This window comes from Sinohyriopsis cumingii, chromosome 5, assembly GCF_028554795.1.
Source record: "Sinohyriopsis cumingii isolate HCF-2022 chromosome 5, ASM2855479v2, whole genome shotgun sequence".
In the NCBI taxonomy this organism is placed as follows: Eukaryota; Metazoa; Mollusca; class Bivalvia; order Unionida; family Unionidae; genus Sinohyriopsis; species Sinohyriopsis cumingii.
Window position 1 is genome coordinate 41,116,943 of NC_142965.1, and position 20,410 is coordinate 41,137,352.

The 20,410-nt window shown below is 35.5% G+C and overlaps 1 long non-coding RNA gene across 1 annotated transcript in view; it reads left to right on the top strand.

The window, feature by feature from the left end:
- LOC149799008 (uncharacterized) overlaps positions 1-19,636 on the top strand; it is a 75,915-nt gene extending 56,279 nt beyond the window's left edge. Inside the window, exon 2 of the long non-coding RNA XR_016421056.1 lies at positions 19,215-19,636. This is a non-coding gene — a long non-coding RNA (uncharacterized LOC149799008). The remainder of the gene's footprint in view (positions 1-19,214) is intronic.
- The last annotated feature ends 774 nt before the right edge of the window (positions 19,637-20,410 follow it).

Genomic DNA, 20,410 nt, shown 5'->3' on the forward strand with positions numbered 1-20,410 from the left:
GGTATAGCAGTGTTAGGGACCAGCTTCGCACTGCTAAAAGAGACCGCTGTAAATCTGAAAGGCTTTGGCTTCCCACCAGACTCACTATTCATAAGCAAATCTATGAAGCCTCTAAGAAGAATGTCACAAATATAGTCCATGCAGCGAAATCAGCCCACTACACTACTAAGATCATGGAAAGTTCCAGCTGCAAAGAGCTCTTCGAGATTACTAACAAGCTAATGTCAATGAACAAATCTACACCACTTCCAACTACCTTCTCTCCAGTCGCCCTTCCGGACATGTTTGCAAATTTCTTCCATGACAAAGTACAAACCATTAGAGATAAGCTTGACACCACAATTTCAACTGACTCATCGTCACCATACAGTTAGGATACAGAATTTGAGCGGCAACCATTAGCAGCATTTGTACCTGTCTCTATGGATGTCGTACGTACAATTCTGATAAAGAGTGCACCAAAGTCATGTGAACTTGATCCAATTCCAACATCACTGCTGCTTGAGTGCTTAGATCCAGTATTGCCTTCACTGACTGATGTTATTAATACCTCTCTCTCATCCGGGGAATTCCCATTACTTTTCAAAACTGCCATTGTAAAGCCTCTGCTGAAGAAACCAACATCAGACCATAACGATTTAAAGAACTACCGCCCAGTTTCTAATCTCCCATTCATATAAAAAAATCTTAGAAAAGGTTGCTCTATCCCACCTTGTATCTCATCTGAATTCAAACAGTCTTTTTAGCAATGTACAATCTGCATATCGCCCTTGCCACAGTACTGAAACTACTCTTCTAAAAGTAGTTGATGACATTCTCTCTGCCTTGGATAGCGGAAAGATTAGTCCTCACCCTCCTTGATTTGTCTGCAGCATTTGACACAACAGACCATGATATATTACTTCACCGTCTCCAGCATGTATTTGGCATTCATGATACAGCCTTACTGTGGTTCAAGTCCTACTTGGTCAACAGGACAAAAATTGTATCTGCAAATGGAATACACTCCAACCCAGTTAATGTATGTTGTGGTGTTCCACAGGTGTCTGTTCTTGGACCTGTTGTCTTCATTCTATGCACTCAGTCGCTCTCAAGTGTCATAGATCATCATCCAGTGTCTCACCAATTGTACGCTGATGACACCCAAATATACAAATCTAGCCACCCAACTGAAGTAGATGCTGCCATCCAAGGTGTAGAGAGGTGCATTTCTTGATGTGAGATCATGGATGACATGTAACAAGCTGCAGATGAATGATGATAAAACTGAGGCCATTCTGATCACAACACAAAGACTTTCTCATTCACATCCTTTACCTCAAACAATAAATAACAGCAACACCAACATTAAATTCACACAATCAGTACGAAACCTAGGTGTTACTCTGGACAGTACTCTCACATTGCACCAGCATGTCATGAACATATGCAAGGCTGCATACCTTGAGCTGAGACGCATCAGCTCAATTCGCAAATATCTTTCAGTTGATGCCACTAAAACACTTGTGTGTTTATTAGTACTTTCAAGACTGGACTATTGTAACTCAATTCTGTCTGATTCATCTCAATATCTGCTCCAGAAACTTCAAAAAGTTCAAAACACAGCTGCTCGGATCATACTTAGAGTACCACGATCAGAGCACACCTCCCCACTGCTCTCTATCCTATACTGGCTATCCATTCGATCCAGATTCAAACACAAAATGTGTTATCTGTGCTACGTTTCACTGTCGGGCTCTAGTCCAACATACCTATCTGACCTCACCCATGTGTACACACCAGCAAGATACTTGCGCTCCTCTTCTGACAATCGTATACTCATTATTCCCACTATGAAAACAAAGTCATATTGACAGCGTTCTTTTGCATACCAGGGCCCAGCAACGTGGAATGAATTGCCCGCTGAACTTAGACACAAAGACACAGTGATCCTATTCAAGAGCGCTCTCAAAACTCACTTATTTCGACTGCAAGAACAAACTTAAAGACTTAATAATGTTTCCTACCTTAAATATTCTCAGAATGTTTTTTATGTTTTCTAATTTCATGGTGTTTGTTTTTGTAATCATATCATTATGTTTTTTATCTTATAGGTGTTGTCTAATATTGTAAAGCGCTTAGAGCTTCTAAAGATTAGGCGCTATGCAAAGTCCTCATTATTATTATTATTACATGCCGTTCTGTAGATACGAAGCAAATAATAACATCGGGGGACCAGTCGTGGTTTTCATAGTTGTAAGTGGCAACGGGTTAAACAATAGTGTTACTCCCCTTTATTTTAATGGTTCCTTTTTCACGGTGTCTTTGGAAGGCCCGTAATCGAAATTTTCTGTATCCATTTAATCAATATCCACGACTGATACTATATATCTTATTTAAATATTGTGGATCATGTCATATTGCATTTTGTGGAAAATCACTCCTTCCGTTTCTTCCAATTTCGGTTCTGAAGTTTAGGCGGTTTTTACAGGAGGGAGCGTTTCCAGTTACTTAATAGAAAGGTAACTTTAAATACTAAATAATTAATAAATATCTTTAGAAAATTCAGTACTCGCAAAACAGTGCAGAAACTGAAATCACATACCGCATTTGTCAGAAGTAAATCTCATTTGCGAGTATGTGGTCATTCCACTATTGTCTGCATTGTCTGAAAAGAGAATTATTCTGAAATTAAGAAGACCGATGTTATCAACTAACGCCTACACAACACACGGAACAGATACGCTTGTTGGTAACTTCCTTAAATAGTTATCATGAAAAGCCCCGAGGTCTGATAATAGCGAATTACATATATCACCGAATTATGCATTTTTCTCATACATAGTAAAATGCAATGCCAAAACCTCGGTTATATCATGGTTTAATATCAAGATGGGATGTATACATTGCATAAATCTATCACCATAGTTACGTAGTATCGAAAGGCATAAGCAAACTAGTTTTGACGTTTATTCATTTAACGTGAAGGATGATGTACAACCTATATTGTTACCACACGTGTTTCACAGCTGATAACATGAGTCGCTGTATTTGAATGGTTAGAGTAATGGACTCACGGCCGAAATGGCGCCGGATCGAATGCTACCATAGGACCAGAAAGGGTCAACTAACGTGGTGTGTCTCAAGGCAAGACACTTTACCCCAACTGCTTCTTCACTAAATAGCCTACCTGTCTTGTTGTATTTTAAGAAAACAAACTAAATTCAATTGATGATACACGGTTGACTATGATATATCATTATATATTCAAGAGAAAGAAAGACATGCCTTTTACGACCAACAATTTCATTCATAGTTTGGAGTGATTTAGCATAGACCATGATAGGATGAGAATCAGTTGGCGCAATAGCTATCACTGAGATCAAATGCGCAGAAAAAGCGAAGCTGTCTTCGCGCCTCAAACCATTCTCCCCTTTTTTAGTCCACGCCACATAATATTTGGTTTTTTTTGTGTTTTTATTTTGTACTCATCGTATTACATTCTTCTGTGAGCTTTTTAACAGAGACATAACTCAGTCTGTGTCAAAGGAATGATTATTTATGTCAGCGTTTCATTTTAAGACATTCCTTCCGAAATTGTACAAATGAAGCTATATAAGTGTGTTTAGTGCCGTGCGTTTGTAGCCCAATCACGAGGAGTTTTATAAGCTAATTGCCGGTAAATACAAATAAGTGTGATTTGCATTTCAACACGAAAAGATATGAACTAATAGCTTGTTCATGGATATATATCTCAGCTTATTTCCGTGGTTACCATCTTATGCAATAACACAGTCATAAGACAATTTTACTGTTTTATGACCGTTCATTTTGTTTTGATAAGTTTTGATTTAAAGTTTTAGCGAAAACGCTGCTTTAAGTGGGTGTTATAAATATTCTATATACTGACCACTCTCCATCCACTTTACACTAAATGTTGTGTGTTGATGGTATGAGTGCATGTAATGGTCCTGTTGTAGAACGAGAGGTTCAACGCAGTAGCCAAACTGGAAAATATAGTTGTTCCACATTCTGGTATTTTTGTATATCTTTTCTCGCGACGCGTTTGCAAAGAGCTCTTAGGTGTGTGGAATTGAAATAAATTTTCTTTAAGCCCTCAAATTACAATGCTGCGGTATTTGTTCTCAGGACCGTATAAAAGAAAAGAAAGTTGGTGATATACTCAAAATTAACGATTCTTAAAAGCATTGAATGCTAGTTGGCAAAACTGAAAATCAGTGTTAAAATTGTGGACAGACAAATTACTTCATAAATACCATAAATGCCTTTCGAAAGTGCTGGGGTAATACCATTATCACTGATGATGATGATGATGATGATGATGATGATGTAGTGGTGTTTACATTATTTTGTAAACTGTCACCACTATTACGACTAGTATTACTGCATCACTACCACTACACAAATTACAAAACGACTACTACCATTACTGCTTCTGCTTAAAAAATTCCGTCGTGTAACTATTCTATCGTATACTTTATCGCATCTTTAAAAAGTTCATACTAGTGCACAGACAATGACAACAATAATAGTTGTGATTAAGATTTCAAGGACAACGAGGACTCATCCTAAGTTAGACGATATGCTTGAATGCGATACAAAATGTTATACCGTCGGGTAGGATGGCGAAAGGGGCATTGTTAATGTAATGGAGGGTGTAGTACCAGAGTTTCTTTTATCACCATTTCTTTAATCCCTGTCAATATGATATCACTTGTATCACGCCAGAGAATACTTACTGATTTATTGTACGACAGAGGCTTCGTTTCAGCTGCTGAGCTGGTTATTGTAATCTCTAGGATAACCAGAAAAATGAAACTTGTCTCGCATCGCAAAGATACCGTCGTAAATATATTATGTAGTCATTGAATAACACAACGAATCTATATCGGTAAACAACAGCTGGGTTTTGTCGACATATTTCTTCTTCATAGTATTTACAGAGCTCTAGAACAGCGAAGTCAACTTGGAGAGGCTTATTTAATTTTTACATTTTGTTTTATGGATCGTGACCAAGTACTCGTAAAAAAGTTTCATTGAGACGTAGCCAGGTTTTGCCAGTAACATGATATGCATCGCTATGTTATTAGCAAGTCCTATTTTAAATCTATTCCTAATATACTCCATGATGTTGCCAAATGCAGAATTATTCATGGGCTTGATAAAATCAAGCTCGAAGTTGCTTGACAAATCAAGCTTGAATTTCACAACAGGTGAATTCTAATCAGTCAAAATCCCGACTCGAGTCGATGCGTTGGATTTTGTATGGATAATTTAGCGCTCTGTCATGCAGATTCGAAATCAGTTTTGGCATCCTAAAATTTCCGAACAGATCATTATACTCGCCTAACGGTTTGATACCGAACTCATTTCAGATGCGCATAGCGTTGGACAAGTCTTCATCAGAAATAGCTCCGCCGTTTAACTTGCTGTAGCATTCCTTGCGTTTTTGGTTGCAGTGCCGACTAATCAAATTTTCCTCGCGCTGACAAATAGTCATAAGGACATACTGCTTTGAAAGTTTGCAGCCTGTGTTTGTCTCAGCAAACTTTTTCTGAAGTATATCTGGGCAACTTTTTATTCTTGACCTGCTTTTAATGTGAAGTTGTCATAAACGGCATGTTATCTATAAACCGCAGCTCATCTTGAGAGACTGATAATTATTCATCTACATTATTTCTTCTCTCAGTTTCCATCATTTTTCAGTATGAGATGGCAGTCGAAGCCTCTGATTGTGAAATGCGACTGGAACAAACTCTTGTTGTCAGCTGCATATTGCATTTATTTGGAGCCACGCATATATATTGACCAGCAAAATTACAGTGGTCTCTGGCTTTGGATTCGCATCGTGTCTGCTCACTGCAAAATTCTCAGCTGCATGTAGGTTTTAGCTGTAGCTTAATGTAAGACATTTCTACGGTTCAATTGAACAATTTCAATGTTTTTGTTTTCCTTAGTCTGCTTATTCTCACAGTCAAAAGGGACTTGAAAAGGCTCATTATTCTCCGTGTCACTGAACAATTGGGTTTGATTTTCAACACCCTCTTCCCATTCTTATTTATCTTATTTCTTTCATAGCTTACCACTTTCTCATGAACCTCAATGACTTCACTGTGAGAGTGGTTAACGTGATACCTGAACGGTGATGGGTAAAATCCTCATCCGATTAGCCTGCGTTGTCTGCTTTGGTGAATCTCTGAGCAAAGACTTTTCTCTTATTGCCTAAGCATGCTGTAACTAACATATGCTATTATACCCTAATAAAAAAAAAATCACACGGACCCATCTCTTCTTTTTCTTATTTCTATTGATTAAGAGGCTAGTGTTAGGAATGGTCGGCCTTGTGTCAGGATAATGTAACTGGGTGGGACATCATGCTACATGTCTGCGGCATGATGCCCCAGTGCTAGACATCACTGTAAACTGCCACACTGCAGACATCGTAGCGATATGACTGGTAAACTGTTAAAGCTACGTTAAAAATCTAAGTAACACACACATTTCTATTGATCTAAATGTCTCAGACTACGGCAGATGCATTCCCTTAGTAAACATTTCCTTTAAAGTACAATAAATAAGCACTATAACAAGCCAACTGACCTTGGATAAGGCTAGAAAGTGTACCAAATGCAAGGTAGCCAATTTGTTACAAAGTGCTAATTGATCAAATATGCTTGATTTTTATGGCATTTAACAAAACGTTCTGTCATAATATTTTGAATATCAAAAGCACACTCGACTACAATAATGCTTTACAACAAAGGATCAAAGTAAATGTATGGTTTTGAGTTGTTAAAGTAAGCTCATGTCTGTCCTTAAGTTCCTGTCTGTTCATCTCTCTAAACATTAAATATTGTGGAAGAAATGGATACGTCATGACTACATGAGGGATTTAAAACAGTTGGTGTTGGAGAATAAATAATTGGGTGGTGGACGTTGGGTAGTAGATACTTGAGTGCTGTATTGTAGACCAATAGATTAAGGCTATTTCATAACCAGATGATGGATAGTAGACTACTGGATGTTGGATAGTAGATTATTATGGTCGGGGTGGCATATACATGGGAGTTGGATAGCTGATAGTTGGTGATAGCCATTCCAAACAGAATGCTAATGTTGTACTGTGGATGTTAGATAGTAAGTCGCTGAATGTTGGAATATATATATATATATATATATATATATATATATATATATATATATATATATATATATATATATATATATATATATATATATATATATATATATATATGGTGCAGTATTATAGATAAGTATGTGCTGGGTAATATACAAATGCATGTAGAATAGCAGATAAATGGTTTCAGGATAGTAGATAACTGGACATTTGCTAGTAGATAACAGGGTGTTTGTCACTCAAAACAGATGGTTAATATCATAGTATGGGTGCTTGATACTAGGATACTGGGTGGTGGATATAAACTAAATAGGTGATGGTCATTGCGTGTTAGATTGTGGATAAGTGGGTGCTGGATGATAGGTACATGGATAATGAATAGTAGATAACTATATGTTAGATAACAAATAACTGACTGTTGGATAGTGGATATATGTGTGTTGAATATTATACAACTGGATGACGGATAGAAGATAAATGAGTGCTAGATAGCAGATAACTTGATGTTGTATAATAAATATAATGTATAATAATTATAATGGTTGGTGGTAACACCAAATTGGTGTCACTAGTATTGTTCGAGTATTCTAGAGCAGGTCACTGGGAGATGCATATTAGATAACTGAGTGATGCGTGTTGAATGTATATACGTACAGGCTGGATAACTACTTTTTAGATAGTAGATAATTGGATATTATATAGCTTTTTAGATAGTAGATCATTTGATATTATATAGATTGGTAATGAATAGAAAAAAAATGTTGGTACTTGATTGTATATAACTGGATAATGGTTAGTATATACATGGACGTCAGATATTACATACCTGGGTGTAGGATAGTAGACAGGCGAGTGCTAGAAAATAGAGATAACCGATTCCTGGATAGTAGACCACTGGCTGTTTGACAGTAGATCACTGGGTGCTAAATAGTAGAAATTTACTTGTTGCATGAACATTTTCATTGAATTACAGTAATCTTGAATTGCTTGTTTTTCCCGAAGAGCTTTAATCCAAAATTTCTTTGAATGAGTTTTCAATAATCAAAAAGTAATGTATTAGTCCAAAATGACCACAAGCAACATGTAATTTCAATGAATAATTTAAATAAAAAAATCCCTCTCAAATTATATTTGAACACAACAGTAAATTGTTCCATAAACTGAATATAAAACTGGAATGGAGAGATTATTTACAAAACACCTCTTTATATCATCCCCATTTGACCAATATCGCAATAACATTTTCTGTAACACTAACGGAAAATTCCAAAATATTGTCATCTTAATCTATTCCATTACGTAACAAAATCATAATCAAGGTTAGGTTTTGAAACCAATTTTTACCTAATATTTTTAAAACATGCCAAAAGTCAGGTAGAACAAAATCCTGCCCGCAATGACGAGAATGGGTCAAGTACACAACATAAATTAAATGTACATAGCAACTTAGTGTTAGATAGCAGATAACTGGGGACTGTATGGTACATAAGCGGGTATTGGTTGCACTGAGTGTGTTGGATAGTACATTATAAATCAGTCGATTTGTAAGTGAAAACTATAGATATTATTATCTATTTATTTATGGTTGGGGACCAGATATGCCAAACATGTTAAACGTATGGAGAGTTTGATATTACATTCCCATCATTTGCCAGTGCTATGTTTACATTTTGATTTCATTTTTGGCGTGTCTATGTAGATTGCATATGAGCTATAAATATGCGTTTAAATTTTGTAAAATATCAACAATGAACCTTTTTACAAGTTTGGGGTAATTTCCCATTGGAGGGTTCAGTCAGGTGGCTTCTGCGTCGTGGGATATTCTTACAAATGCCACGTATGAAGTAATGCAGCCATAATGTGTATATAAGGGTGAGAGCTTATAAATTAGATTATTCTTATGACTCATTCTTGTTTTAATATCAGTCTGGACATGTTTTAATGTTGTGTTTATATGCATTTTGAGAGAAAAATTTGTTTGGATTATGCATTGGAATTACAAATTGTTTTTTGACTCCAGACGAAAATATTATTGCAAACGAATCAAATAAGTTGTGGACAATGCCATTGTGAAGACTGTTGGAACATCAGCGCATTTAAGGATCATCAATTCATTTTGAACTCTCGATTTTTTTGAACTTGTGTAGAAAATGTAAGGACTATTTTGGATTTAATTCCCAATGCTATAATTTCCACTTTTTATTTTCATTATATAACTCAAAGCATTAAAATATTTATAAAGGTTTACAAATCTTGATGGTTTTGCTTCTTTCTATTGCTTAGATTAAGGCAATATAATTGCAATACCAGCTTGCTCCGTTTGTATAGGTTAAGAACTTTTGTCCGTATATTTTGTTGTATGCAATGTTCTTTCAACAGCCTTATGGCAATTTCCCATTTACCCTCAGAGGTGTGACAGACACACCGTGTTAGTCATATTAACTATTTTTGGATTATATGTTTCATTATAGGTAAGAGTTTCATAATTTTATCACAGGCTGTGACCCTATCAGATGTAGGTAATAATTAGAACCACAAACTAAAATCTATGCATTTTTTAAAGTCTTTGATTCATAGATTTAATCAAACATATATGGCGTATAATATTTAACACTGAAAAATAGTATAATGGAAGCTAAGTCATGTACGCTCTATCTGATGTGCATTAGAATTTTTCTTATATCATCATGTCTATTAAATTTAGTTGTCAAATGTAAAGCAAAAACAAGACTGGAATGTGATCTGAAAGAAAATCAATGAATACCTTCCAAAGCTTGATCAGTAGGAGACGGAAAGAAATAACGAAACTAAGTCCTAACATGTATATACATTTTCAAATTGTAAAATGCGGTAAATATAAACTTCCTTACCAGTAATATGTGTCAACTTTGGTTTGAATATATGACCCGTTTGATGTAAAGCTATTTCTTCATATGTTTCCCTGTATATGAATCGTTGCTGTTCAAAGCGCGTTTTAAATATTGTTATCTCTTAACATAAAGTAAACTAGGTAGAAGTTAGAACTCAATACAATCTACAGTTTCTGCCAAGCTCAGTTTTAAGATAAGTGGCCAAAATTATGAATTTGTCTAAATGTACATGTGAACAAACACATTCGATATTCAGAAATAGACCAGTACCAGAATATTTTTAAAACCTCAAACATTTCTCGTTGTTCTTTCTACTTCTAAGCATTCATGTTTGTATTATTATTAATGGATGGCTCCAGTCAGGAGATAGCTGATAATGCATTTTAATACAACGAGCTCATGTAATTTGAGTACAAAATGTTTGAAGCAAGCAGAGATATTGATTAACATCTTTTTTTCTAGGTATCTATGACAACTTCAGTGAAATTGGCAATGTTGGTGCTCGTTTTGAAATGAAAATATACGGTCCACTACCGAATAATACTTGTGGGAACAGTTTTTGCATGATACATAAAGAATACATACTGTTGTTTTTGAGGAATGTTATAAAGACACAATCTATGAGTGAGGGCGAAAACATTGTATTGTTTCGAGTTGCAACTCCACGGGTGACACTGCAACATATTTATATTTCACAAGTGAAATATCTCCTTATATCTTCTTAAAACATACGTAGATTGTCTTTGTTTTAAATACTGTTAAGGCAAACTGTTGAAAGTGATATCGCCAATATTTCGGTATCGTTTACCTCCAGCTGAAATAGTTCAATATCTGATTCTGATATATATATATATATATATATATATATATATATATATATATATATATATATATATATATATATATATATATATATATATATATATATATATATATATATATATATATCAGGGACAATATTTTTATTATTTTTATTTGTACATCAAGACAATGAAGTTCTAAAATTCGTTTTGTTATAACAATTGCTTTAAGCTGCTGTTTGTAAAGAGTGCCCCTCTTACTGGTTGTATGATATCAGTCATTATGATATATCATAAAGCAGATTTCTGGACAAATATGCCATAGGTCTGCATGGTATTTTTGGCAAGGTGTGACATACATTTTGTAGGCTATTTGCTTCATTCATCTAGTTTTTTGTACATTTAGTGTCATTAGCCTTAGATTATTATTTTCTTTTCCTGTTGTGTTAGTTAGATGTGTTATACAATTATGATTGTTAATATGATTTACTACAGATTACTTGCCTTCATCAAAAGGTATCAATTATATACCACGTGGTTTTGTTAGCTATCAGGCTAGTAATTTTTCACGTTTCAGGATTAATTTCCAGGGATCGTACGACTTCCCATCTCAGTGAAAGGTATATCTCATTATGGAAGGAGTGTTTAAGTTAGAATATATAGTTAGATGAACACCAGTTTCATCAAAAGGTCGTTTTTAACTTCTGATGGCATTGTGGAAATTATTAATTTAGGCCGTAAAAATGGGTCAAAGGAATGGCTCTTGTGCTGCGTCTGAAATAAGTGGAAGCAGGTCCGAAATTCTGCCTTAAACTAATATTCGTGTGTCTATGTGCGTTTCTCTTGTCTGCTTACAATATTTACCATCTAGTTTATTTATCTTCTGATCCTTATCCTGCAGTTTGTAAAAAATATCATTTACGAAAGATTTACTAAAATCCCTGATTTACATATAAGTTAGTAAAGTGAATCCAATTTTTCTAATGTCTGTGAATGATGTAAAATTTCACAGCTGTTTTCCTTTTTTCTCGTTTCAAAATCATGGTCGGGGGATCCTGTTTTTTCTTTTGTCAGAATGTTTCATAATATTGGATACCAGACTATGTTTCATCACATTGGTAATAACACACGATTTAACGTCGGACACTTATTATTCGGTTTCCATTTAGGGTACATTTGGTTGATCTTAAGAGACAATCCCTTTATTCCAGTCTACCCTTGTAATGGATGTATGACTGAATATGTGGAAACGGATGTAACATTTTTTATCGCAAGTACTTTTTCTTTCATGTAGGGATACTTTGTCAATTTCTCAATTTTTTTCAGCTTTGAGACATTGCAGAAATTTATCAGTACAATCTTCCGTTAATTTGAAATTTGGCGTAGCTTGTGTTGCATTTCGTGTACTATAGAAGCGTAGGTTATGTTCAGATACTGGTGGCAAAACTATGCTATTTTTGGTCTTGAAAATATCGCATCGTACTGTTTCGTTAGCATGCTACTTCTGTGATCAAATTATTGCGTGCATTATAGTGGACTGATACAGTTCTGGTTCGCTTTGAGTTGGGCTATGTCCGCTTTATTGTATTTGCTACATGGCTTTAGTTAGTTTTTGTTTTGTAATGGGGGTAAAGTATCTTTCCTACCAACTCCACAAAGAACCCCAAGAGGCCTTGTCAGTCTGGGAACGAAATTCTCTGCTTCAGCTTAGGTATTCAGCACTCTAAACATATATTTTAGAGATATAGTCTATATGCCCTATAATTTCAGAAGTGAGATACCACACCTTTCGGTTTATTGCGTTCTTCGTACAGGTAAGGCATCTTGTCTTTGTTTATCTTATGTGTATCGTCAGGTTTTTGTTAATTTCTAAATGCATATCTAAATCAAAATGTTGATGTAAGAAACTATGGAGGCTTGTTGGTTAGTTTCACTTTGTTATACTGTTTGTTACCCTTATGGAGCCAGCAGATGGTCTTGAGAATTATTAACGGGAGATAACTCATTTGCTTTGTTCGCGTAACTGGGTTATACATATCTATCAATCTGCCAGTTATTATTTCTGTTACGAACATGTTAAAGAGGTGTTCATTATTGCACAAGTCTTGGTCGTCAAAAAACTGGAAAAATCATTCATTAATCTTTCCTCAGTTTTCTTTTGTGAAGTCATGCATTTCTTAACGCTTTTGTTTATTTGTACTTTTACATATTTCATAGAAAGCAATAATTTGATCGAACTTTCCAAAGCCGCATTGAGTTTGATGCAGTAAGTATTAAAAATGGATGCTAAATAAGCAATAAGTCCGTCATATGCTTGTCTCTTGTCGGGATTAGTTCCACATGTTGAAGGTTAGAAAATGCGTGTTTTGAAGAAAACTTCCTATTACAGTATTGAACTTGCTTGCACTTGTTCATTTCTGTGGTAAAAATATTTCATGAAGGAAGATTTCGATTTTATATTTCGAAGCTTAAATCAGGCTTAGGGGTCATGTTCTGGTGATCTAAGTTAATAAAACAAAGCTCTTGCATCTTCGCGCTTGGAAGACTGGACAGTATGGCTGAAAAACATCAATGTGTGTCAAATGATTTCATTGACTTTCAGATGACTGAAAGCTGTACTTCCATTGGCTAGTTCAAAGTTCACCAAAACTCCGCCTAAGTGGTCGCTGTCAGATCTTCACATAAGGACAATGGAGATTTTTTTATTTTATTCAGATTAGGTGAAAAGAGGGTAGAAATGGGCCATTTGTACTGGTGTTATTATTTATGTGCAATAAAGACTAGAAAATACAAGGAGAGAGAAATAAGAAGAAATATATGCAATTTGCGCTGTTTTAAATGAACAAACAATACATTCCGGTTTACATTTTATTATGTTATATTTTTCTCTCATCTTTACATATGTACAATTTACATAAAATGATAACCTTTGTAAATCAGTATTTTGTTATAACAGTGCTAACGCATTTTCTTGTTATTAATATTGATCCGGTTGTTCAATTTTTCAAAATTAATAATTTAAGTTTTTATTTATTTCCGAGATTTGACTGTTAGTCTAGAAAGAGTTATACTTTGATTCAATTGATTCATTTATTTAATTTTAATCATTCTTTGGAATGATAGTACTTTATCATTCATTTACAGACTATTTACACATACAACAGCTGTACGGAATATCTGTGAACTCATTCAAAGACATTTGGATTTATAGCTATAAATTAAAAATTAAATTAATGTGATTTCATTTAGAGGCATTTTGTGATTATAACATATTGATTTCTTCTGTACTGTTGGCACATTAGTATATTCCTGGTTATCATTCATAATACATTTGGAACCCATTTGGATTCATCGAAACATTTGAAATGGATAGAATATATAAGATTTTGGATTGCATTCTTCATGCTGTAAGCTATTTTTAATTCTTTTACTTTATAATTTAAGGAAAAAGAAAAAAATATAGTGTCAATTACACAAAACATGTTGCCTTTGCCCTATCTTCTTATTTGGTTTCAAACCAAAGTTTTCTGTTGTTGTAAGGTTTAACGCCATTTTTCAGCACAAGACCGGCTATACATGGCAACCAGTATTAATGGTGGAGGAAGAACCCGGGAAAACCCCAGGAAGAATCACCGACCCACGAGAAGTTACTGGCAAGCTTTCTCATGTACCCACGTTAGCCGAGCCTGAGACTCCAACCCACTCAGAGCTGAGATGGCTGTAATCCGGAACAGTGAACGTTTTAGACCCTCAGCCACGTCGGACTAGCAACGCATTGCTCGTTGGTTCGATATCCTCTTAGACCAGCACGGGTCTGGTGCGTCAATATATTCTTACGAGGGGTATTTAACTCGGATGTTCTCGGCATAATATAACCGATTTATATTAAAAGTGCTTTTGAAGTTAAAAATATATTTTTGACGGTGACATTATGCAGTACATGTTCTATGCACGAAAAATAAAACGTGTATTGCAAGGTGAAGTAGATGTCCTCCAGTATTAATGTCATTCTGTTTAAATATTGTGCATGGGATAGGGCCAGATCAGCTCAAGTGTTGTGGGGTTGTTTCCAAAATTTCGAAATGGCCCTGTCTTTCCAGAAAGGGGACCAAAGGAAAAAGCATATTTTTATATATACTCAGCGTGTGTATTATACCCAATCAACGCGCACAAGAATACAAGATTGGTCAAATTTTAAGTCACCAGTGAATGTAAGTTTGTCTGTGTGTACGCTTTCTCTATTTTAGTCGGGCGTGGGTGGTTGCAGAAACCCTGTAAACCTCCTCCCGGATCCGGCCCTGTAGATAAAAAAATAAGGTGTTCAGCTTGCAGCCTTATTCTGCACACAGTAATATGCAAAGAAATAAATATCCCGATTCAATCGTGTGATGTATTATGTAATTAATACTTAAAGAAGATCTACATATGCTGCAGTTGAGTACATAGGTCACCACAACAGGCCAATTCTTAAAAATATAATTTATTTTAACATTCAACAATGGTGCAAAGTTCAGTTACTTATGCATGTATGACATGCAAAGATTGTGTCTATATCGCATGAGGTTTGCAATTTAGTAATATTTATAGGTGTGCTCTTTGTATAGAATTGTCACGTTTGCCTGCCCGCGATTACGTAAGTCAGGAACAAAGGAATGGGTTAGCGCCATGTGTAGGTAGACCCTGCGTCTATCGTAGCGATTCGTGTTGTACAAGAGCCCACATCGTGAGGTGTCAAAACTAACATGTAGACGTTGGAAGCTTTGTTCTAAGAACAAAGGACCCTCAATGCTGTTGTAAATCTCACCGCATTGACAGATGGCCTGAGACTCGTCTGTTAATTGGACCGACTGGGGTAGAATTGATATCCAATCGGAACTGAGGAAGGGTGGGGCCATCAATTCGAACCAGAATTTAACAGTCATTTGGGCTGGGAACGAATTAGTCATTGTGAAGCATCGTGCTGGGAAGTTGTAGCAATAACTCCGAGGAAGCCACTCGTGAACTGGCGGGAAAAGAAACCTTAAACCGTAAATTCTGCGGTGAGTTGTCGCCCATACTTGAATGGTTGTACAATAATATACTTTTAAAAAATGACAAAATGACTGAAAGTATGAGGGAGGGAATGATTACACTTATTTATAAGGGAAAGGGAGACAGGGAAGACATAAAAAATTGGAGGCCCATCTCCCTCCTTAATACCGATTATAAAATTCTAAGTAAAATTCTAGCTGAGAGAGTGAAAAAAGATATGGGGAAAATAATAAATCAAAATCAGACATGTGGACCTAAAGGGCGGGATATTCAAAATAATATTCTAAATATAAGAACTATTATTGATTATATAAATATCTCTGGTCAGAGAGGTGCCGTGGTACTTCTCGACCAGGAAAAAGCATTTGACAGATTAGAACAAAACTATTTACAAAAGGTTCTAGAGAAATTTGGTTTTGGAAAAAATTTCCGAAACTGGACCAAAATCCTGTATTATGGAATAACTTCAACAGTACAGGTAAATGGAACTAGCACGGAAAAATTTGAAATAAAAAGATCGGTGAGGCAAGGATGCCCCCTGTCCATGCTATTATACGTGATAGCCATAGAAATGCTAAATTTACGGATAAGGCAAAAGTCGGAAATAAAAGGAATCAAAATCCCGAACCTAATAGAAGAAATCAAAATGATACAGCACGCAGACGATTGTACCAACTTTATAAGGGACGATTATTCATTCAAACACTTAATGAATGAATTTGACAATTTTGGTAAAGCATCGGGATCCCGAATAAATCATGATAAGACTGAAATTCTAAAAATAGGAAACTGGAGGGGAAACTACTCTGGATTACCACCAGAACAAATTAAGGGAAGAGTCAAAGCCCTAGGGGTATATTTTTGGCTTAAATGAAGAAAAAGAAAACTATAATCATCTAAAGAATAAAATAGCAGAAAATGTAAAAATCTGGGCACATACGCCTCTATGTCTTATGGAGCGGGCACAGGTAGCCAAAACATATATGTATGCAAATATAAATTATTTAATGAAATCCTTGGATTTTAAAAAGGATATTTTAAAAATTATGGATAACTTTATTATTGATTATATCTGGGACTTTAAAAGCCGCTATATACGAAAAGAAACAATATATAAAGCAAGGGAGGGGGGGGGTATCCATTACAAATCCCATAATACTTAAATACACAAATACTATAAACAGGTTTAAGTTTCTAAAATCTGTCCCAGATATGGCATGGGAAGGCCTTTACATACATTGGTTTGGCCTACTGTTAAGGCAGAGAAAAGATATATATACAAATAACAAATTAAGCAGATTACTTGAAACGCCAAGGAAATTTAGGGAAATTAGGGAAATTTTGATTAAAAATAGGGATAAAAACGAACTATGGGGATATAGGGAAAAACAAGACATACGTGTGGATCAGGGAAAATGTAACTGGGAAAATTAAGAATCAAGTAGAAATAGAGAACATACATGTGAATTGGAAACAAGCATGGGGAAATTGGATGAAGCTAAAATCTCTAAAAATAAGAGCCTCTGCTTCAAATACATGCATAATGCATGGTTGACAGGAGAGGCTGCAGTGCGGCGGCATATGATCAGAGTATCGCCAAAATGCCCACTGTGTAAAATACATAATTTTAGTAAAATCCAACCAATATTACAATGTGACAAAAGACAGATAACAAGACAAAAAGTAATTGAAAAAATTAGGGAGAAAAATATATACAAAACACAGAACTTACTCTACTTGGACGGAAACTTTGATAAAAAGACTATACACAGTAACGAATTACATAGTAGACACTATGATGGCTTGTGGACAAGTTATAAAAATTGGAAAAGACTAGACGGAACGTTTATCCCACAAAGTACTCTCCTTAGCTCTATATGGGGGGGGGGGGGGAGGGACAGGGCCTCTATGGAGGAAGTACTATCAATGAACCACAGGGCTATACTACAAGGCGCCACGCGAAGTGGGCAGGCCTGGGGAAGAGATAGGAAATAATCCATAGAGGAATACACAGGATCACTAGCCAAATATACTAAACTGCTTTCTTTTCTTTCTTTCCTTTTTTCCTTCAAAAAATTTTTAAAAAAATCAACAAAAAAAAATCGACTCTTTGGAAATAAATAATTTAAAAAGATAACCTGCCCGAGCTGGGAGAAATACATTAAAACAAAATAAGTATGGACCCCACCTCGAGCACAGTTATCTTATTTAGAAATAAACGAGAGCGTTATTATATAGCTTACACTCTAAACCTTTAGGGTTTAAATTTCATAGCACAAAACGCTAACTCGTCAAAATTCAAAAATAAAGCTCCCAATAAAGGAGCAGATAGAACAACTGGGATTTTAAATTTGATTAGAGCTGGAGTCCCAACATGAAAACAAAATATAGCAAGCACAACAAATAACACCAACATATAGCATACATGGGACATAGGAGACCACTAGCAAGGTCACTAAAGAGAGTTAAGGGAAGGAACTCCGAAAAAGGTGACACAAATCATTTTCGGACGTACAACCCTTTAGATAAACTAGGGCCTTTTTAGAAATACCCCATGGAAAAATTCTAAAAATAAAATTTTGATTTAAAATTCTTAATTTAAAAAACAAATACAACACACGTTTGGGGGAAACAAAAACATATAAACAATTTCTTCTTTGGTTAAATGGGGGGGGGGGGGGGCATCTGTCTGGTTTCCCCCCCCCCCCCCAGCAAAAAAAAAGAAACCTTGGTACATTCAAGGACAGAAAGCTTCGTAAAGGTCAGTGAGTTATTTGCTCGATTGTTGCAGAATGTTACGGCATTGTAATGTAATTATGTGCAGCATGTATATTTACTTACTAGAATTGTTAGTACGTAGAATTACCTTTGCATTGTTTAATTTACATGCGTACTTGAGAAATGAGCTATGATTATGTAGATTGCTAGCTCGTAGTCAGAATTAATATTGTACTTCGCTATCTGGTTACTCCGTGGTAAACTAGTGTATTTATTTATGTGATATCCTAGATTTTGCAATTGTTGAATTAAATTGTAACTTTGGAAATGGTTGCAGTGTGTAAATTTAAATAATACGGATATTTGAATATTTGTGTACACTTATGGGAGTGTAATGTACAGAAATGCGCCTGATTGTTGTGATATTGTGCAGAATAATGAGATTAAGAATATATTGATGTGACGCAATTTAGTGATGTCTGTATGATAAGTAGGATACCGCTCTTTATAGCAACGTTTCTATAAGAACGTGTGTGGTTTTCGATGTGCACGAATGCGTGACAGAAGATGTAGATAGCCTCTGTCTGATGATTGATTGTTGATTTAGTGTGAGCGAGATGGCTAACGAAACATGCTAACGTCCTTGTGTTTTCACAGGAAGCTTTTGGGGACAGAACTACCGGGTAGTCAAGTCTAGAGTCTCAGAGAGACAGGATAGAACAAGGCAGAGAACAAGCCAAGTTGCTACAGAAAGAGAGAGAGAGAAGGGGGAGGAGAAAAGGAGACAAAAGGGGAAGAGGATAGGAAGAATCGCAGTACGGAGAACGCCGGAAGGAAGAAAGGAATTGGCAGAGTAGAGCACAGATGAGTAGAAACCAAGTACAGGGGAAAGCCATCTCACACTATAACAGGGCTCGAATTTAACACAAATTTCTTTGTAGCCAGAAGGACTAGTATATTGAGAAATTTACTAGTCCTGCCAAATCTTTACTAGTCCTGTTCACAAAACAATGTCACAGCTTTCACGTTTACTGATTCAATTTTTAAAGTTCGAACAACCCCAATAAAACTGAATGTTTTCTGTGTGTTTGTTTTTGCGAATTGCATACACCAGTTACACCACATAACGTTCCTTTCCTTGTTATAATTCAGCCATTCCCTGTATTTTGTCCATTTCTTCTGAAACTTTCTATTACGCTTTTCCCTATCATAAGAATTATTCCTCATCATTCTCATTCAACTTTTGCTTTTTTCCCGGTGGCTTAATACCTTCTATCAAATGCCACATTTTGCCTGTCTTATAAGGAGGGAATTGTGCCTTGTTTTGAAATACGAGATGTTATAGTATAGCTAACGCGAATTATTTAAAGCAAGAAAAGGAATGGAACAGTGTCCTTTATATAAGAAAGTCAGAGCAAGAAACACGTTTCAAAACACGTGTCTTTGCCCTCTTCCTCACTTAAATGGACTCTCCCTAACAAAGACTTAACTTCAGCAGATGTTCTGCATGATCAAAGCAGTGGCTATTGTAAACACTGTTATAAAATATTAGCATCAGAAGATAGTGTTAGTTTCAGCTTGAAAAAGGTGTGTTCCCATCAAACGAAGCCATTTGACACTCGGCGCGTTGTATTTAACAACTCCAATTACGGTATCATAAGTCGTAAGTTTGGTAATTGTTCCTAATTAATCGAACCTCAGTGTATTGTTGAAATTAATAATAAGGCGGAAAATTTTCAAATCTTAGATGCGCATGCTCAGAGATTTTAATTCCCAACAAATGTACGGCATTCTGCTTGGATATCTCCACGTGTATTCAATTATTTGTTCATTCTTGTATGGGAAAAATATAA